This window comes from Symphalangus syndactylus, chromosome 5 (genome assembly GCF_028878055.3).
Source record: "Symphalangus syndactylus isolate Jambi chromosome 5, NHGRI_mSymSyn1-v2.1_pri, whole genome shotgun sequence".
NCBI classification, from domain to species: domain Eukaryota; kingdom Metazoa; phylum Chordata; class Mammalia; order Primates; family Hylobatidae; genus Symphalangus; species Symphalangus syndactylus.
In genome coordinates, this window is record NC_072427.2 from 119,132,067 (window position 1) to 119,153,727 (window position 21,661).

General features: G+C 36.3%; 1 protein-coding gene across 6 annotated transcripts in view; it reads left to right on the plus strand.

The window, feature by feature from the left end:
* The window catches only part of WDR72 (WD repeat domain 72), a 238,720-nt gene that overhangs the window by 208,254 nt on the left and 8,805 nt on the right, over nucleotides 1-21,661 (plus strand). The window lies entirely within an intron of this gene.

A 21,661-nucleotide genomic window follows, 5' to 3' on the forward strand; every position in this document is an offset into this window, starting at 1 on the left:
ACTGTGAAATTAACTGATATTGACTCTGTGTCTTTGAGTATTTATACATACTAGTACATACACACACACACACACTATAGGTATAGAATAATTCATTTGAGGATAGTCTAAAAATGTCAGTGTCAGGTGACACTTACAAGGCATTCCAAACAACGAATTTTCTGTCTTTTCCCTGAATATGCTCAGCAGCAGATGGCTGAATGGTCACTTCAATTCCTCCCTTTCCCACTCTGATCTCTAAAGACTATTATACTAAATAGAGACCACTTGCCAGACAGGATCAGAAGTTTCCTGCCTAGCATATTGCATGTGCGTGTGCGTGTGCGGGTGTGTGTGTGTGTGTGTGTGTCTGTGTATTCTAAGTCGTCTTCCATATCTGAATTGGTATCCTACATCTAATTTTACCACCTCTTTCATTGATACCTTTTATTGGGTTTAGCAGAATCCTCTTCAAGGGAGTTTTCCACCTCTGGCTCCCTGCTTTGTTTATCTAGACCATCTTATGTCTGACTCTTAAAGTAATTGTTTTATGTAGTGATTCTGTGATTTATACATGGGATTGACTTTTGTATTTAATTTTTACATAGCATAAGAATTGTATGTTTGCGTAAGGAAGCAAATTCATGGTGATAAATGTCTCCAGGTTATTTATGGACAGGTAATAAATCTATGGAAGGGAGATATGACTTTCTCCCTTTACGCATCTCCTGGTTCTGGGTGCAGTTGCCAAGGGTGCAGTTTTGCCCAGAGAAGGTGCTGGAAAGAGAAAGGCTGAGAGTGGGTTTGATCAAATTTCCTTTCCGAGACATATTTCTTACAGCAGTGAGTACGATCTTTGCATATGTAAATCTAAACATGCCAATTCTGCGTGAATTATTTCAACATCTTCTCATTGTGTTTAGGATACAATACAAAATGCGTAACAGGCGCTCTTAGGCTTGTGGTTTGACCTCTCTCCTCTCCAGCTTCATTTTTGCCAGTCACCTCCCTGTATTCTGACCTCCAGTCTCACTGACCATCCTCCATTCCCCAGACCAGGCCAAGCTCCTTCTTGCCTTGGAACTTCCACACATATTTTCCAGTGACACCCATTTAACCTGTAATCTTTCCCATTGCCTACTCTTCACCTAATTTCTGGCCATTTTTCAGCTCTTACTTTAAAGGTCATTTCCTTAAATAGACCCTCCTTGACCTCCAAGCTTCATTAGGTTCACTCCATATTTATTCTCATGACAAACTGTGATTTTCTTTCATATTACTCATTTTCTTTTGCAATCGATAATCATTTATATCTTTTGTGTTTAGGTACAGATTGTGTGTCTCCTAGTCAGATTCTAAGCTTTATAAGAGATGGAGAGCCTGTGTCTTTTGTTTGCCACTTCTCTAATACCTGTATTCCAGGACCTTTCACATAGTAGGTGCTCAATAAATATTCCTTGAATTAATGATGCTGTCATTCTCTCGGCTGCTTCGTTTATACCACTGTTAAAGTGAAGTCCTATTTATCTGAGTAAGTCTCTAATGTTATACAGCAAGTCTCTGACCATCTCCCTAACCATTCCTTGTGGAGGAAGCCAAAACACACATCTTTTTCTCTGCTGGAGCAGAGTGGTGGTTGAATGAGGCTTTAAAGGGGTAGGCAGAGCAAGTTTTTTGTTTAATGCATAATAAATAAAAGGATGGAGAGATGTTTATATTATAATCTTATGCTCAGAGATTCTGATAAGCTCCCAATTCATATCATGACTATCAGTGTGATATAAAAACTGGAGCTCAGCTGGTGGCTTGATGCACTAACCGGAAGTGGTCAAGACAAGAGGTCTGCAAACCATAAGCCGAATTCAGCCTGCTATCTGTTTTTGGTAAATAAAGTTTTATTGGAACACAACCACACCCATCCATTCATGTATTGTTTTTGGTGACTATCAGCTACATTCTAGTTTTCTCAAGAAACAAAATGGTCCAGTGTCCCCTAGCTGCTTGTTCCAAAAGCACTGTGTATCAGCCCAGTTTGACATTCATCACACGTGACTGTAATTACTTGTTCAATGTCTCTTGCCTGTCAGATCATAAGATCTGTTAGGGCACAAACCATGCCTATCTTTTATTGTTGTTTCCTCTCCCCAGCACCTTGGACAGTACCTGACGTACTGGGTCCCCCAAATATGCCTACGACTGAAAGAATAACATGCTAAAAGAAATAAAAATCCCTAAGAATAAATAAACGTCATCCATACTTAACTGTCTGAAATAGTTCCTACCTAGATATTTGTGTTCTTTATACCTGGGCACAGTTATTGGTTCTCTTTCTTCTATAAATTTCTCCAAATTCTTTCTAGAGCTTCTTGCCTGTCATTCCCAGTCTTCTCTGTGTTGATATAAAGAAGATGAACAAAAAATGGAAACACTGTTTGCATTGCTGTCTATGCTAATCTCTCTCTGTTGACTCTGAATTCTAAACATGTCTCCTGTAACTGCTTGTGACTTACAAGCCCCTTCTAGCAAATAGCTCTTCCATTTTAAGGGGTCAGAACTAGTTTTTAAAAAAAATCTTACAAACACTTATAAACTACTAAATAGTATGTAATGTTTTATAATCATGCTATAGTTCACCCCCTCAACCCCCACCAAAAAAAAAAGCACAGTTCATGACATGGTTAGAAAATCATTAGCATTCACTACAGATAGTTCCCTCAGCTTTCACTTTTTAACCTCACCCCAATTCCCATTGCCTTTATAAATTAGTAAATGGAGCTTATCAAAGATTAATGCCTTGCTTTCTCCTTTTGGCAACTAACTCTCTCTTCTCAAAATCACTCTCTTTGAAGTCAGCCGAAATTCTCTACATGGTCCAGATGCACAACAGGAATTCCAATCCCAGTGCGTGGCAGAAACTAAACCTGCTGCATCTGAGAGCCCGAGCCCTCCCATCAGGCCTGCCCTGTTTATTCTGTAGGAACATGATGGCACTGGCTATTTCTCTTCTACTTAAGAAGTCTTACCTATAAAATATACCTTACCACAGGTGCATATAGAAGGAAAACAGGTATATGGTTTAGTGCTACCACACACTACTTTATTGAAAGAAAAGATGATTTAGGTAGAAGATGATCAGAGCATAGCTCTAAATTACTATAGGGAGTAAGCAGAGTTGATGACCACTTTCTGATAGATTTTGTACTCGTTATTTTTCACCAGATAAGGTGGCCTCACATTCAGCATAGACTTATATGGCAGACAAATCCAAGTGGTCAAGTACAAAGAAGTCATTCAAGTGGTCAATTACAAAGACGTCATCAACCTTTGGAGATCAGCAACATTTCTTTTTTTTCTTTTCTTTTCTTTTTTTGCTGTCCAGCATCTACTGCTGTCATGAGAGCACCCTAGTTTTCTTTTGTGCATTCCTGCAGAAACAATGAATTAATTTGTCCTCTTCCTTCAGATGCCCTAAGCATGCTTGAAGCACCTACCACCAGATCAATTCCTCTATCATTACCACAGTATGGCCACGGGATGGGCAGGTTTCTTTAGCTCAACCAATTAATCTCTTCTGAGGCGCTGAACTTAAAGCTGAATGAATCAAAGGCAGAACAAGTGGATGAAATCCTTTTATTCCAGGTGTGGCAACCAAAAAAGGCTGGTGTGGTTCTTCCTACAAATAAATTTTAGAAGTTCCTTGTTCCTGTTACCCTGTGGTGAGTGTCCTTTGTGTAAATGGTCAATATTTAGCTCTTACAACCACTGAGACCTGATGAATACAAAGATTATTGATCACTGCTCTATACCCAGCACCTCCTACATGCTCTGTCACCCAATAGCACTCATTGTTTATAGAATGAATGATATGATAATAGTAACAGGCTGGGCGTGGTGGCTTATGCCTATAATTCTAGCACTTTGGGAGGCAGAGGCGGGTGGATCACCTGAGGTCGAGAGTTCGAGACCAGCCTGACCAACATGGAGAAGTCCCATCTCTACCAAAAATACAAAATTAGCCAGGCATGGTGGCGCATGCCTGTAATCCCGGCTACTCAGGAGGCTGTGGCAGGAGAGTTGCTTAAACCCAGGAGGTGGCGTTTCCATTTGGCTTAATTGCATTGGTGAATACGTTCAACTCAGTGTTAAATAGTTGTTGGAAACAGTGGGCATCCTTGTTGTTTTCCTTATTTTGATGGGAAATCACTGATGTTTCTGAATTGAGTAGGTTGTTAGCTTTGGAGCCGAGGCTTATGTATTTTGTCATATCAAAGAAATAACAGCAATCCTATTTTTTATGAAGTATTTTTACATAAGTGGATATTTAATTTTGTCTAATGGTTTTTCTTTCCCTATTTCTACTATAATTGTCTACTTACTCTTTCTATCACTACCAAGTTTTCCAGAGAATTACTTATTTAATCTAGATTTTCAAATTAATTTGTATAGCCTGAGCATTATAATCTCTTAAGACTTTTTAAATTTCCTCTCTATTGATAGTCATTTTCCATCCCCTTTCATTTTTGATTTTGTGTATTTGTGAATATTCCCTTTGCCTCTTGATTAGATTTGTTAGTGGTTTGTTGGTTTTATTGATTATTTTGTTTAAAGTATCTTTTGTATTTCTTTCTTTCTTCTAATCTTTTACTGTTTTCTAACTCATTGTCTTTCTTTCCTCTTGGTTTTTTTTTTCTTTCTGTGGTTTGCTGTATTGTTATGTCTTCATTATTACAATTTTTTTAAGTTCTGCAATTTTGTATTGAATTTCCCTTTTGAGCTGAATTATTTAGTAATGTGTTTTGAAATTTCCAGATGGGACGATCTAATTTCTAGCCTTATTGCGTTGTGATCAGAGAAGTTGTCTGTGCTAGTTCCATTCCTGGAATGTTGGAGGGGTCACTCCGGAAATTAAGATGTGGCCAGTTTTGGTAAATGTTTCATGTGCACTTAAATACAAGGTGTGCTGTCTACTATTGGCATTAGAGTTTGATTATTACATCTACTTTATTGACTTAGTTCTGTAGGTTTTCTACATTCTTGTCAATATTTCGTCTCCATTATGTGTCTTATATTCAGAGATATGTGCTATCTATTGTTAGTTTCCATTCCCTTTAGTCTCTGCTTTATTAAAGTAGCTGTGTTATTACTTACACATATATTAGTCATTGAAATACCCTCCATTGTGAGTTACAGCCTTCAGTATTATGAAATACTCTTCTCTGTGTCTTTATTTATTGCTCTTTGGTTTGCATTCCACCATGTTCAATAATATTGTGACCACTGCTTTTTAAAAATTTATTTATATCCTGTCTATCCTTTTATCTTTAATCTTGCTTAACTCTTTGTTTTTGATGTATCTTTTTAAAAACAACATAATGTTAGATTTTACTTTGTTAGTCAATCTTAATCTCTTTTATTCTAATAGGTGAATTAAGTCCATTAACATTTATTGATAATGTTGGTAAGTTTGTACATAGACACATATAAATGTAACTATATATATTCTTTTACTGTGTCATCTATTTCATCTAATTTTCCTCAAAATCTCTCTTTCTCTCTCTCTTTCTGTATGTATGTATTGAGGGAGTATTTGGTAGTTTTTTTTTTCTAATGTTTACCTTTATGCTAAAACCTTTATATATTACCTTTCTTCTCATTGCCAGTTAGCCCTCAACTATTAGCAATAATGAAATAATTTGCTACTAACATTTTTACTTTCTCTCTTCCAGCATCTAATTTGAAATGATACTGCTTTACTCTCAGGTAATACATGTACTACTAAGTATATGTATTACTATGTAATTACTCAGCTTATCCTGCTTTTTATGCACTCTCCATATCCCTCTGATCACCTGCATTTTTCGTAGTTGTTCTATCAATTGCCAGAGAATACAGCCATATTTCTATAACCATCGTTTCATTTTAGTTCTACAGGTAAATGTATATTTAGTGCTTACCTCCTATTCTGATGCTGATGGCTTTTCAATTATTCTAGTTATCTAAAGCTCATTTTTAGTAGGTCACCCAGGAAAGGCATATTTAAACAATATTTCTGAAGTTACTGCATGCTTATACTAGCTTGCAGCCTTTCTAGTTAAAAGTCAGTTTTGCTGGATAGAAAATCTTAGTTCAATTTTTTCTTTCTCTTAAATTTTTAAGTGTGTTACTTTATTTTCTGGGGTAAAGTGTTGTTATCAGAATCTTTTGACAATTTTATTTTTTTCCCTTATGAGTAACTTGACCCACTTCTTTTTCTATCACTATTTTGAAATCGGCTCAAATATAGAATATTGCTATTATCTATAAGTTCAAATTAATGAGTTTCATGGAGTATGTGTTGTAAAGACCAAAAGCAAGGCACTACTTATATCTAAATGTACTTACTGAGACCAATCATGAAGTCTCGGATCCAGTTATTTCAGCTGCTTTTATAGAAGGATCAGAACCATGCAGTGATCTGATTCATTCTGTGATCTGCTGTGTGTCTAGGGATGGGTGAGCTGGGGCGGGTAGCAGTATAAACATTGGGTTGAACAAGATAAAAACACAGCAAAAAAATTTTTAAAATCAAAATAAGTATTTTTTCACCTTTAAAATTAACTAAAATGGATATAATAATGCATTCCACATCCCCCAATGTTAACCTGGTGTTCAAGAAAAAGAGAGTTTTTTGATGTTATTTTATATGAGGTTTTATGGTGCTTTCTACCCTAGAAATGAAAAAGAAAAATGTTAATAACAAGTAAACCACTATTTCTGTGTGTTAGATGTATACGCCATCAAATGACCTCCTCCACTAATGTGCTTGCCATTGATGGAGCTGAGCTTCATTAGACTTTCAGTTTCAATACTAGCATTTCTTAAATCTTAATGTGTGAATGGAAACCAGTAAAAAAGCAGCAGTCAAGAACCATACACAAGTGATGGTGCAAGACCTGTTCTTACTTTCAAATATAAAAGATTATAGTTGCTCATTTAAAATGTTATGATCTAATCATATCCATAAGCTGAAATTTGATTGTGCACATACAATAATTTAAATTTCCAAACCCAAATCAGTTCTCTAAAAGAGTAATATATATGTAAAGTATATCACCATATCATCATTTCCATTCCATTTAATTTTTATTTAATTTATCGGCAAAAAATAAAAAAAGCTATTTAGAATAACTTTCCGGCCAGGCTGGGTGGCTCACGCCTGTAATCCTAGCACTTTGGGAGGCCGAGGCGGGCGGATCATGAGGTCAGGAGATCGAGACCATCCTGGCTAACATGGTGAAACCCCATTTCTACTAAAAGTACAAAAAATGAGCCGGGCGTGGTGGCAGGTGCCTGTAGTCCCAGCTACTTGGGAGGCTGAGGCAGGAGAATGGCCTGAACCCGGGAGACAGAGGTTGCAGTGAGCCACTGTACTCCAGCCTGGGCTACAGAGCAAGACTCCATCTCAAAAAAAAAAAAAGAATAACTTTCCAATGAGGTTCTATGTTATCTGGTCAGCATTGTCAGAAATCACTTTTACTTCCTTCCATATTCAGCACTCTTGATAAGAAAAAAGAGAATTACAGATGACTTTGGACAGGTTTTTATTTAGTTAATAGATACAAATGAACATGCCTCTTTAAACTGGTAAAATAAGAGGGGGCCACTAACAATAACTTGTAGATTTCTACAGTCTTCAATGAAGATCAAGATAATATAGCTATTTAAAATATTTCTTACATTACTAGGTCAGAGAAATTTTAGATATTACTACATTGCTAGTAAAATAAAATAAAATGTCTTGACCTTAAGGCTGGACATCTTATCTACATTTATGCGTATTTCTAGACGAAGACAGATATAAAAATAGTAATAATACTGAATTTACTTAGACCGTCTAAATTTGAGCCATTAGGCTGAGCACTTTACATGTTTTAACTCATATAATTGTAACAACAGTTTCTTGCACCTGATAGGCACCATCACTATTGCTATTTTATAAATGAAGAAACAGAGACAGAAAGGTAAAGTAACACGACCAAGGTCACCCAGTTTGTAGATGAGCCAGGATTGTATTTGAACTGGGCATTTTAATAGCATTTAGATACATTTCCATAACAATAAACTACTTGTCTTTCATTTGTGAAAGCTGTCCTTTTCAGAAGAGCCCCTAAAACTCCATAATAATCTTGAACAATGTTTGTTAAAGGAAACACGTGTAAGAAACCAGCCAATTAAAAAAGGAAAGCAATATATGTAATTCTCTGAACATCGAATAATTATACAATGTCATTCAATTAAACCATCACTCTTAGAAGCAGAATCCTTGTATTACCAAATACAATCCTTGCCAAATATCCAGACACAATCATGGGCTTTAAGGATTACAAGTCACATAATAAAGGATAATGACCTAAAATTAAGCACACCAATATAGAAAGCTGGGACTGTCGTGCTCAGTATAAGCCAGCAATCTATTAGATTTAATGTGAGATTAAGGAGCTGTGTAACCCGCAATTACGCTGTTTTTCATTAAGAAAAAACGTGATGATGGTGCTCAGTACAATTCTTCCTTCTATTTACCTCTGTTTAATTGGATTGAGGACTGCTTAAACATCTTTGAGCTGGAGCTTATAAGATGATGATCCCAGCTGTTTTTCAAAGCTTAAGGCAGCAGACAGACAACACGATCATGTCAAGGCTCATGCAAAAGCCTTAATCCTACTTTTTACCATCAAGCAGCTACTGCAGCCCAGTGTTTAACCTTATAAGTACTAAATGTGCTTTGTCACTGCTTTGGTAGTTTTGTCAGTGAATTGTCATTGTTTAAAACTTTTAGCTTCAATGCCGTTAAAAGATCTCCATTCTCTCCTCCTTTGGAGGCTGACCATGTTACTGTGCAATGGTTCACCACACTTCTAAAACATCAACTGGAGAACAGTGACTTGTTTGTTCATACATTCATCCACCCATTTACTCATTAGATAAATATCCAGCTTTTTTGTATCTTTCCCCAAGTTCTCTTGTAGATGTAGGAGAGTAACCAGAAAGGCACCCTTCCTTTCTTTGGAGGTCGACCGATGAGCCCCATGATCATAGCGTTTCAGACAGCTCTTTGGGACTCATTGTTGAAAGTAAAAAAAATAAGTTGAAGTTCTCTTCCACTTTTTCCAACTACATCTTGCCAATCCAACCATTCAACAACTTAACCTTAGAACTACCAGCTGTAGTTTTACTGAGAATAATATCGAAGTATTTAAGAAGTAAAGGTAAATGATCAAATTAGCTTTCTCTACAGCTGCACATGCTACTTGGATGGTGACATACTTTCTTTTCTCTTTTCCTTTGGAGGGTGACTGGTAAAGGGAAAAGGGGGTGGCTCTCTGATTTGTCCCGGTGATGGTGAGCAGCCAGCAGAAAAGCAGACACACTTAATGCTCAGCTGCTCTGACCAGTCAAGCAAGCCACCAAGTCCCAGCTGTGCCTCTTGATGCTTTCTGATTGCACCTACTCCTCAATCTGTGAACTGTTTTCTGGACTCAGATTCATCAAGCGCTGTTGCTTTAAACAAGCATGCAGGCAGGCATCCTAGGATATGCCATTATAAGCTGCTGCCAGGGGATCTTCTAGGAGATAAATGGAATCTGTGTGAAGTAAATTAGTGTGAACCAGTCAATCTGAGTGTCAGCCTTGAGCCACTTCCATGGATAACTAGCTGGCTGACTGGAGGCCAGGATCTTGTGCCATAGGTGGGTTGGAAGCTCTGAGATTCTGCTGCACGCAATGAGATGATTTTGGGGGCTGTTTAGTCTTGGAATAAGGCCAATTTGATCTGTGTTTCAGATTTGTCAATGAAATGGAATTCTAAAGCATGTTTGTTTACCTCGTTACTCTAGCTATGCCAAATGCCTCTAAATTGGACAACTTTTTTACTGTGGGAAATAGGAGAGAAATGCCCTGGAAATAACTGGTTCCTCCCAGTTTCAGCTGTCATTTGCGGGCTCCAACAGTGCTGTACTAGGTTTGACCCTCCTATCTAAGACCTTTAGGGTTTTAAGACTAAATAATGGCCATAATCTGGCAAAAAAATTTTAAGCCGAATCTCTCTCCCTATTTGTTTTTGCAAATAAATCTCTGTGATCTTAAACTCATGAAGAGAAGTTCTCTGCAGAGGTTGATGATCATGGTTCCCTGTAGATACCCAGCATGGGAAATAGAATTTTGGTCATTAGACGGGGGAAGGGAGAATCTCTTCCATGGCAATACAGTGAGGAAATATTTTAAAATAACTTAATGGTGCCCTGGAAAGGATTTAGAGACAAAAATATATATAAGCCAATAGAACCTTAAGAATTATTGTTTAATAGGATTAAATTCTATGTGTAAATGGTTATATTATGTAAAAATCATGTTTCCATAATTCAGTATTCTTTTAGAGATCATAGTCTATTCTTACATTAAGATCACAAGAATTATTTTTATCTAGTTAAATTATGACAAATCCTCTATTTCTTTTTCCTTTATTACATTAATAAAAATTTTTTATCACCTCCCTCTCTGTAGAATGAAATATCAGTGAGATGGTTGAACATAGAATAAAAATGTATAAAATAGAACTAGTATAATCTAGGCCTCATATTTGGTGAAATTTTTTAAAGCATTTCCTCCCATAGCCCCAGGGAAGTATTTTACCTTTCATAAAAAGAAATAGAAATCTATCGTGGAATAGGAACTTGGGCAAAACAACAATTATTTAAATATTCAACAAAATTGATTTATTTTCTACTTCTGGTCAAGCTGCCTAGACTCATGTATCCATAATACAGCTTTTGAACACTTTACGTGAGAGTACCACCATTATGGGGTCCATGGAGACACATTTTATATATAAGATACATTTCAGTATATAGAGTGTGTCTGTGGATGTTAGGTGGCATGAATCATAGCAAAGATCAAACCAAGTGCTTTAAAACTTGATTGACCCTTTCTTTGAACTAATGAAACAAAAATGGGATGTCCTGTGAGAACAAAATTTGTTTTATGCTTGTACATTGAGTTCAGAGAAATAAAATCCCTAGGGTAAATTTAAGTTTATGATTTATGAGGATAAGGAAAAGGGAGTGGAAATCAGTGAATTTCCCCTTCTGTTGTAGGGAGAAGGTGTAATCTTTTGCAACGTGTGACTCATATTATTTTATAAAGTTATTTGAAGGTTAGGAAAGTGAGTGTTGGGGAAATGATGTTTTGGCCTAGAGACATTGCATAATGTGATCCACCCAATGCTACATAAACGTTCAGTGCAAATAAAGTAGACTTCTTCAGTCATCACTACCTGGAAGTAAGCTGTCCCATGAGCATTAGACTCATCATGTTAGTGGAGCAAACATATAATCTATAAATTTCCAGGTGTCTGAGATAAGCTAAAGATGACAGAAACTGACACACTGGGTCAGGCCTCTGATTTTCTAGTTCAGTCTTCTGATTTCAGCACCAGAGGTTCCATTGTAGAGAGGCAAAGTTATCCTCATAACATCAGCCTCAAAGTCTCAAAATGTGTCTAAAATGTCTTGCTTCCCTATTACTGTACCCCAGTGGGGTAGTTAGAAATGAGAACCAAAGAATGGGATTATAAGTATAACACAGGCCAAATAATTTGCTAAGGAATACAGGAAAGAGGAGAAAAAATAATGTTAACTGACAGATTGATGAAGATTTCACAGAAAGGTGAAATTTCAGCTAAGTCTTCAATAAAAAGTATTTGAGAGAGCAGAGATTTGAAGATTGATGTTAGAGGGGATATCTCAAACTGGGCATCTGTGCAGAGGCACAAATGCAGTAAATAAATGGCGTATCCAGGGGACAGTGAGCAGTCTCATCTAACTGTAGTGATGATATCAGAGGCTGAGACTGGAAGGATAAAGAGAGGGATAGCATCTAGTGAGAAATCGCTAAATGCGAGTTGAGATTATATTGCAAAAGGCCGTGAAATCCATGGCTCCAGAATCTTTCACTGCTGAGTGAACAAAGGTCCTTGTGGGTTTTCTACTTAGGAAATACATGCTCAGACCTTGGTTTTAGGGGTATGACTTGTCTTAGTTTAAAGAATGGCTGGAGGGAAAGATACCTATTATTGGATAATTAAAATAGAGGAGTGATTCTGGTAATGTCAAATAGAAGGAGAATATAATCATCTTAATGGGTTGAAGGAATGGGAAGTGAGAAAATGACAGTCATAGGTATATATAACTTTTTAGCAATTTTACAAATATACTCTTCTTCAGATTTACTTTCAGACTAGCATCTTTGTCTTCTTAATCTCTTCTTGAGATATTCTTATATAAATAAACTCTCCTCCCCATTACTTCCTCCCAGACCTTTGGATGGCCTCTTAAATTCCATTGTCTTCTGCATAGGCAACAGTAACTGGAGACACACACAGTATTCCAAGTGTGGAGTCCTCATGGGCTCACTTGGTTTTCTTGTAGTTGGTTGATTGTGTTGCTCGTCCCCTTCCGAAAGCACCAGCTTTCTGTTAGCCATTTGCCTACATTTTTACATTGACACAATGTCCTTGAGTCATAACAAATGATAGCTCAGTGCCATGTTCTTATTATGTATACTTAGGGTTATATTAAATTTTTAATTTGTAATTATTAATAATACATACTACTTATACATATTTTTGGGTTACATATGATATTTTGACATAAGTATACATGTATAATGATGAAATCAGGGTAATTGGGTTTCCATCACTTCAACCACTTATTATTTCTTTGTGTTAGGAACATTCCAATTCCACTCTTTTCATTATTCTGAAATGTACAATAAGTTATTGTTAACTATAGTCTACCAAACACTAGATCTTATTCCTTCTATCTTACTGTATTTTTGTACTCATTAACCATCCCTTCTTATCCCTTGCTTCCCATTAACCTTCTTTTAGTTGCCATCATTCTGCTCTCTATCTCTATGAGTTCAGTATTTTCTTAGCTCTCATATATTAGTGAGAACATGCGATATTTGTTTTTCTGTACCTGACTTATTTCACTTAACGTAATGTCCCTCCAGTTCCATTCATATGGCTGCAAATGACAGAAGTTCATTCTTTTTATGACTGAATAATATTCCATTTTGTATAGTACCAGATTTTCTTTATCTGTTCATCCACTGATGAACAGTTGGGTTGATTCCACATCTTGACTTTCATGAATAGTACTACAATAAACATGGGAGTACAGATATCCCTTTGACACACTGATTTCCTTTGTTTTGGACATGTACCCCACAGTGGAACTGCTGGATTATATGGTAGTTCTATTTTTAGTTTTTGAGAAACCTCCATACTGTTCTCCATGGTAGCTGTACTAATTTACATTCCCACCAACAGTGTATCAGGATTCTCCTTTCTCCACATCCTTGACAGCATTCATTATTGCCTGTCTTTTGTCTAAAAGCCATTTTGACTAGAGTGAGATGGTGTCTCATTGTAGTTTAATTTGCATTTCTCTAACAATTAGTGTATTACATATACTTTGGGTTATGTTTCCTCTAAATGTTTCCCAAACTTAACTCGACTCAAATGTGTATGCAACATTTATTCTCATTCATTCTGCCTTACGATTGTTTTCTATAACTAATCTAATTAGTCTAACATTTCACAGCTCAGGAACCCTTAGTGTCCTAGAGATTTACCATGCATTTTTCCAAACAATGTGTAAAACTATATTAAGAGAGAGATTTTTACACTAATCTAGGAAACTGTCTTATCTAGAAATATCTATTCATCTCTTACCCTTTGTTTCCTATTTCTTAGCTCTCCAACATGATAACATCTCTTTTGTATGGAACCTAGCTTTCTGGAAGTATCATTAGATTATATTTACTAGTTTCCCTTTATCCACATGCATGTTTGCTTTTTAAAACTTGACTTTCTTTAGGTGTGTTTCTCCTATCCTTTATTTATAGATGTCAGTAGCTTATGTAATATCAAATGAAACTCTACTGCTTATCAAGGTCACTTCCATGTTTTCAGCAACCATCTCTTGGAGATATTCGTCCAAATATTCAGTATTATGCAGTGAGACAGCTTGAGAATTTGAGAAGGCATCTTTCTGTTATTTATCTCTCAATAAAACTAATACTTTTAAATGAGTGGCTACATTGAGATGTGTGACAGTAAGAACAAGCTGATGCCAACAGACCACCTATGCTTTTTATGTATTGTGTAAATGCATATGGAGGGTGTGGGGGTGTGAGAAAGTGATACTCACTACTGATTACATTATCATATAGTGGTAAAATACTTGTTAGCATCCAAGCATATCTTTCTTTCAATCTCAATATGTTTTTAAGTAGCTAACATACCACTTTGATGTCATTCAAATAAAAATAAGTCACATTCAGAGTAACTCAGCCTAATGATACGAAATATGGTAACTCAGACATGTTCTTCCTTGCATCCTTCTTAATGTTGACAAAGAACTAGAAAATGGAGACGTAGTCTAGATAATGTGATTTTCTTATTTTCCATTTCCTATCTGGGAGATGAAAGAGCTCTGACACTTGACTAACCATCTGAGACAAACGCTCTCCCTTGAGATGGGGATGGCTGTCAGCTGGGAATTTGAGACTGCTTGCCAACCATTCTCCCCACACCGATGCTGGTGTCTTCGCTTCAGTCTGCGGAAAGGTTGCTGCTGTTACGAATTCCAGTGCTAGTGCCATTTAACAGTTTTTTTCTCCTACTGATTCAAGAGGGGAATGTTTTTTGGTGCTTTTCCTTGGTTTAAATTGCCCTGTGATGTGAATCCTTATCTTAAGTTCATATATAAATCATGTTTATCTCTAGTCTCAAACGCTAGCATGATGCTCTTTTGATTGAAGGGTCTCTTTTGTTTTCCTGGCCTCCTTCTAAATTTTCAAATACAAGCTGGGAAGTTTCCTATAAATTCTTCCTAGAGTTTTCCCTTTACTGCCTGTTCTTCAATTTATCAATATGTGGGTATCTATTTGTTTTCTTCTTTGGAATGTATTCCTGCTTTCAACTTAGTATTTTCTTGAACTTGTGAACAGTAAGTAAAATTAATACATTTCTGTATTTACCATGGGATTTGGTCCTTAAAAGAAAACAAATGACTTTGCAGAACCTAAACTGCATAAAGAGTGTGAATTCATTTCTATACATTCTTAGAAATCATTCCCCACCCTACTTCTTTTAGTGATGAACAGATCCTTTCAGATGTTTCTGAATCTCTTTTTCTTCATCATCTGTATGGTATAAAAACTGGAATTGAGCTTACTGATTTGACCAATTAGCTTCTTGTATCTAGAAATTCTCTTCTTTACCAAATTGTAGATAAACGTAAAAAATAAGAAGTAATGTTTCTTATTTTTTATGTTTATCTACAATTAGGTAAAGAAGAGATTTACTCAGTAATATTCAGAGATCAAAGTCATGGAAATTATTGAAATTTTCTTTAAGTGTCTGCTCATCTACTCACCAGCTGTCTCCTTAGAACACTGCTTGCCACAAAAAAAATGGTTTTCCAAAGGAGAACATAAAGAAATCTAGGCAAACCTCCCAATGGAAACTCTTAGAATTACCTGGTTGGGAGTGAGGAAATGTAGCAGGAGGAAGGAATGCAGTTGTACCATTCCGTGTTACTCTCCTTTTCTACTTCCCAACCTACACATTTATTTTCTCTTTGTAATACTCCCGCCGTCCTATATCCCTATAATCTGTTTCAGATTCTGAGAGTTTAGATAATTTGATTTGAGTTGTCTTTCATGCCTGGCTTGACTAAGACAAAATGACTTCATGGACCCCATCCTTACATATAAAAGGAATAGAAAGAGTTGGGAGTATACTGATTCTCCCTTTGGATTGAGGAGAGTGTGAGTCCACAGGAACACACACTGCTCCATAACCTCGTCTATTTGTTCAACAATCATTGAGAACGTCCTTACCGCTGGGAAACTGAAACCAAGAAGGAACACAGTCTCTTTTAGGAAAATGCCAATCTTCCTTAATTCAGAAAGGGCCTCAGAAGTCCTCATTAGTTCCACCACTAGTGTAGTAGCCATTTACCCTCTTGGTATCCTGTTCAATTGTATACTCAGTAGTTGGTTGGTCTTGGATTCTTAGCTGGCAGAATATTTGAGTCTCAAAGCTGGAAGGTATCAAAGAGGCTGTGTACTTCAACTCCCTCATTTTATAAAGGAAAAACCTGAGTTTAGGAAAGTGAAATGGCATGCCCAAGGTTACACTATTAGGAGCAGAGGTAAGATTGAAACCCAGATCTTCTGGTTTAAAGATGCTTTTTTTTTTTTTTTTTTTTAACAATAAAACACATTCCCTCTCTGGGAACTCATAAGTTCATCTCTTTAATGAAATTTTTGTATTCTTTTATAAATAAATAAATAAATATGGGCTAAACAGTGTGGAATATTATTTTCCATCCAAAAATAAGTCAGACAGGGTTTCCTTCTTTATGCAGACTTCCTGTTGGCATTAATAAGAAGTTTTTGGACATTTTTGATTAAGCTTGAGCTGTAAACCCTAGCTAGACCTTGAGATTTTTCCCTTAAAACTGCAAGTGAAATTAATCACTGATTTTTAAAAAGTTTTTATTTGTTTTACTTCTTAGGAATCCCTGTTAGCAATTTCACCCAGTCATTTGATAAGTACTCTTGAGTACCTACCTTGTGCCTTGCATTAGGCTAGAAGTGCAGTATCTGCTTGCTTATCAGCCTTACTGAGGCAACCCGTTGCTCAAAGTCCTGAATAACAGAACAATTTGAGAGGAATACAGCAATGTTTAAATAGATTCAGTAAGCAATTGATAACCTCTTTCTCATTTATCTTCCCCGAACTTGGCTGGGTGGTCTAGCCATACGTCTCACCTGTGGAAGTTAGCTATAGACAGATTTTTCCCCTAAGCCTAAATAGTCAATAATTTAATCCTCTCTGTGTGTATTTAAATGAAATAATAACTTAAATTCTCTACATCTAGGTAAGAATACAAAAATAATAGTTACTCTTCACAACATTTCGGAAAATTCATTTTTTATTAGTTGAAAAATAGATCCTCTTTAAAGCGATTCATTCTAGATAATGCCACCCACAAAATAATATTCCATGTTAGATTACAACTGCAGGAAGATGGAAAAACACATAAGTCTAACCTTAACTCATCTTGCTAAACTTGTCTGTAAAATAGTTATTCGTTATAAAGAAGCATTAGATACCTAATTTAATTGGGGGCATTTCTACATGATTCTTCCCCAGTTTCCAGTTCACACTGAAGAAAAGTAAGCCTAAAGTCTAATGCGGTATGTAACTATTGCTATTCAAATATAATTAGGAAGTCCTAGCACTTGATTATCTGAATAGATACTCTTAAAGTAAGGGTGATGTGTACACAGCTCTTTAGCCAGATAAGTTTTCCTGATAAGATATCTGTCCAGAGAGATGCCACTTGTAAACTGCATTTGGTCGTCTTTGTTTACAAATTTAGTGTTACCACTTAATGACTTTTCATAGATTATGCCTCCCTCTGATTTAAAATATCTTGCAGTCTTTTGAGATCTGCCAGTATTGCATTAATATTTTCTTCTACCTGAATTTTATGTAGCTTTTCTCACTTCCATACTTCTAGAATGCTATCTTTTAGTTTATTTTATAGTGACTCTTTAAAATTGGAGAGAGATCTGAATTATAAAGCAGGATGGTATTCAACTCTTGGCTACCATATTGAGCTAGTAGCTTTGAACTCAAATATTTGAGTTCTTTTTCACTGCTTATTTCACAGGCCTGAGCTATCTTTTAGTCTTTCGTGACCTCTGCATCCTGTACATTATTTTTGTGCCCCTGATTAATATGTAATTAAGATTTTTGTTTGGATTTGGTCTGGTACTACAGTGGTTTATTCTATTCAGTTGCCCAATATTTCAAACTGCTCTTTTTGTTAATGATTTTCCTATAAATATCCTCATTACTTCCAAAAAGCCTATACAGATGATGAATGAGATCTATGTTTAAATCATTCATAAGTCATTGTATTGAAAATGTTATTTAGGACTGCAGATTTTATTCACACTGTAAATTATACGGTTTTTTCAATGGGCTCCATCTCCAACAGCAGTTGCCTAGCTTGGAAGATCCAGCCACTGTTTGTGGATGTGGATGGAGACTTTTTTTCCAGTGGCCACTCTCTTGCTGGGGATGTGGCAATGTTTCTGGGGGGAGTTGTTCACTGCCTAGGCCTAGCCCCCTTTAACAGCTAATACCATCTTTCTGCAAGTGATGAGAACAGGAAGAAGGGAATTTTTAGAGGAGAACTGAAACCAAAATAGAGAACAGAGCAGGAGGAGGAGTATTACCACTGATGGCCCTGCTACCACTTTTCTAATTTTAACAACAAATCCTGCTATAGAGTCTTCCTCATACTATCTCCTGAATTTCCTCTTGCAGTGTTCTTGAATATGATTTAAAAACTATTGATTTCATCTTGTCTTTGGCCGAACAATTCATTTCTTTAGGATCTAGAAGAATTACACTAATAGTTAAATGCACCATAGTGAAACACATCCATACAAAGTTCATAGATTCCTTTCTTATCTAGCTACCAAAGATATTGCAAAGATATTTAGAACACTGGCCCTTCAGCCGTCAATATTTTGAGGCATGTGATGAGTAAATGGAATAGCCTTACATCTTTCAGTGGCAGAACTGTCAAGAAGAGTTTGCCTTTTTTGCCCCTTACCTCCAAATGTGGACTATTTCAGAATCCATTACAGAGGAAATAAACAGTTGATTTTAAGCTAAAGATAAGTCTAGCAACCATTTGCATTATATTGATGTCAAAAGTATCTCTCTGCCAAGCTCTGAAATGCACCTTCAAAAACTACTGAAAATATCTAAGAACTTTAGTGATGAGCTACAAATGCACTTTGGTATTGATAAATAAAAGTCAATATGTATAGTAAAAGGACAGCTTACTGTGATAAATGGGCCCACCATCAGTAAACATCAAATTATTGACTATCTAAAGCAAGGAAAAACCTGTCTATAGCTAACTTTCACAGGTGAGAAGGATTAGCTAACAACAGCAATTTAGAAAAAGCTCAAAGAGACATGTAAAGAGAATTCATTAAAAATACATACCAAAGTAGGCAGCAGCTTTGACAAATATATCCGCGGCACTAGGCTAATGTGTATCTTTGGTCATGCCTAGGTTCACACCCTTTTCTTTTGCCTTGAATGAGCTCCCTTTGGGTTTTCCACATTCCTACTCAAGGAGGTCTAATTCAAATTTTACCTTCAGACTACTCTGTTGTAGGGGAATTCTCCTCTGCACTACTAAAAACCATGTCCCTCTTAGAATGTCGTCTCCAGTGCTCCTACTAGTTACTTTTCATCATACTTGAACTAGAGCACAAGTTGTATGAGGGCACATTAAAAGTGCCTTCCTGTCTTTACCCCTCACAGTCCAGCACAGAACTCTACCCATAATAAACACTAGAGCAATATTTGTGGATTCATCATTATTGAAGTGATTCATTAGAGAAGCCTTGGTCACACATCGTGTCAGAGTTCAGTGATGAAACATCACAGGAAACACCCAAAAGAACAATTGCAAGGATTAGCCTATCAAACAAACAAACAAAGAAAAAGTAGAATGGCAGTAATTAACCTCTCCAGCGCCTGCTATTCCCAACTGGCAGAATGTGGCTATTTCTTCTACAGTAAATTTAATTGGATGCCCTAGGAACTACCCAGTAAAAATGACAAATCTTGTATCATTTCAAATTTGGAAACTAATCTATAACCAAGTTCAGTATCTGAGGAATAACCATCTTTATTTCCCCTCCCCCACACAAGCCACACCCTCCAAAATCAGAGGTGGAAGCAAAGTAGTAGCATGGTACCAACTAATGTGAGTTTAGTGAAGATCATGCAGCTAAAACTACACCTAACTTTCTGGCCTTTTTGAGGAGTTTGTGATGTCAGTTCATTCTGGGACCACTTAATTGCCACAAAGAATGGTTGCAGACATGTACTTTGTCTAATACCATGTCCTCTTCCTCTGTGAGGTCCCTGATTTAGAACAGTATCTTCTGAATATTTATTTGGTGCTTGATAAATATTTTTTGAAGGAATGAATAAATGAATGAATGGAAGAATGTTTTAAATTATGAAAGAATAGTGTGTTGGATGGCAAGGGCAATGCATTTGCCCAAATCAATAGAGGTGCTACCTCATTGGCTTTTAGTAATACATTTAGCTATATGATTTATTTCCTTTTATAAATACCAATGTAAATATTTCAGAATATTATCAAGTAAGATATATAGAGATAAAAATCATTAAAGTAGGCCAGGAAATCTTGACCAACATAATGGTATTCTGAATGAAACTGATACATTTAACTATACCACTTAAACATTTCACAAAAAATCTATGGATTCAAAAATAATCTGTAAGTATGACCTAAACTGAAGAAAATTAAGAAAATTAATCTCAGCTACATCAATAACTACTTAGGCCACACATCCTCTCCTTCCGTATCACACAAACTAACCCACATCACCATTTTGCAAGCATGCATCCTTGGTCTCAAGTTGGCCTAACAAAGAAATTGAACAGATCCATTGAAAAGATAATTGAAAGCACATATCCTCTTGGATCAGAAGGACATTTAGCATGGTACCTCTACATCATTCATGTGTTCATTCATTCATTTCACAGGTCCTTCAAGAATACCTTCTATGGCCTAGACACTGTTGCATATGAAGTCCACAGAAACATATGGATGGAAATGAAAAGATCAGATTTATTATTGAAAATAGCAATTTCATGCTTTTCTTACATTTTGTTCCCAAAAAAAGGTTTTAGAGAAGTAGTGAATTCTAACTATGCTGGCACTTTGATAGAACAGAGAAGTCATATCTGTGTCCTGAGAGAGTTGGTGAAACAATCTAGAGGGAATATTTAAACCAGAATCGTGTTACTAGTCTTCTGTAAAGTTTGTCCATGTGGTCTTCAGGTTACAAACATCAGTGCTATGCACACTCCATTAAAATAAGTGGAGGAGTGTGCCAGGTCTGAACACTACTAATGCTGCCTGGACCTTGGGTGGGACACCATTGTGTCACGTACCAAATGTGTGAAGTAGCACAGTCTCAGCCTCTGCGTTGCTTTCTTGTCACCTAACAGAGGTTTAGAAACTGTCCAGGCCCACTCCCCTGTGCCAGCAAACATATCTTATGTATGATTTGTAAATATATATTTTGTTTATTGCATTTATGGCTTATAAATACGTTGCATGTGTTATCAAATCAGTAGTCGTGTTTACCGCAGCAACTTGTAATAAATACAATTCCATTGTACTCAACAGTATCCATATATTTAGAATGTTTGGCTTAATCGTGACCTAATTTATGCTATTGCAGGCTTGTTTTGCTTTATTTTTTCACTGAGCTTCTTCATGAAGACAAGGCCCACTTTTTCTGACAAATATTTTCTAGAACAAGTGTAATATGGAAATATGTTACTTCCTGGAGATGGCATAGAGCAAGTATTACAACTTGTGGAGAAATGTGGAAACTTCAGTCTGTTTCTCAAACAGAATTAGTGGGTACCATGGGTTTATAGAAAATTTTAGACTTCTGTACTAGCTTCCATTTCTGGTCATAATCCTAC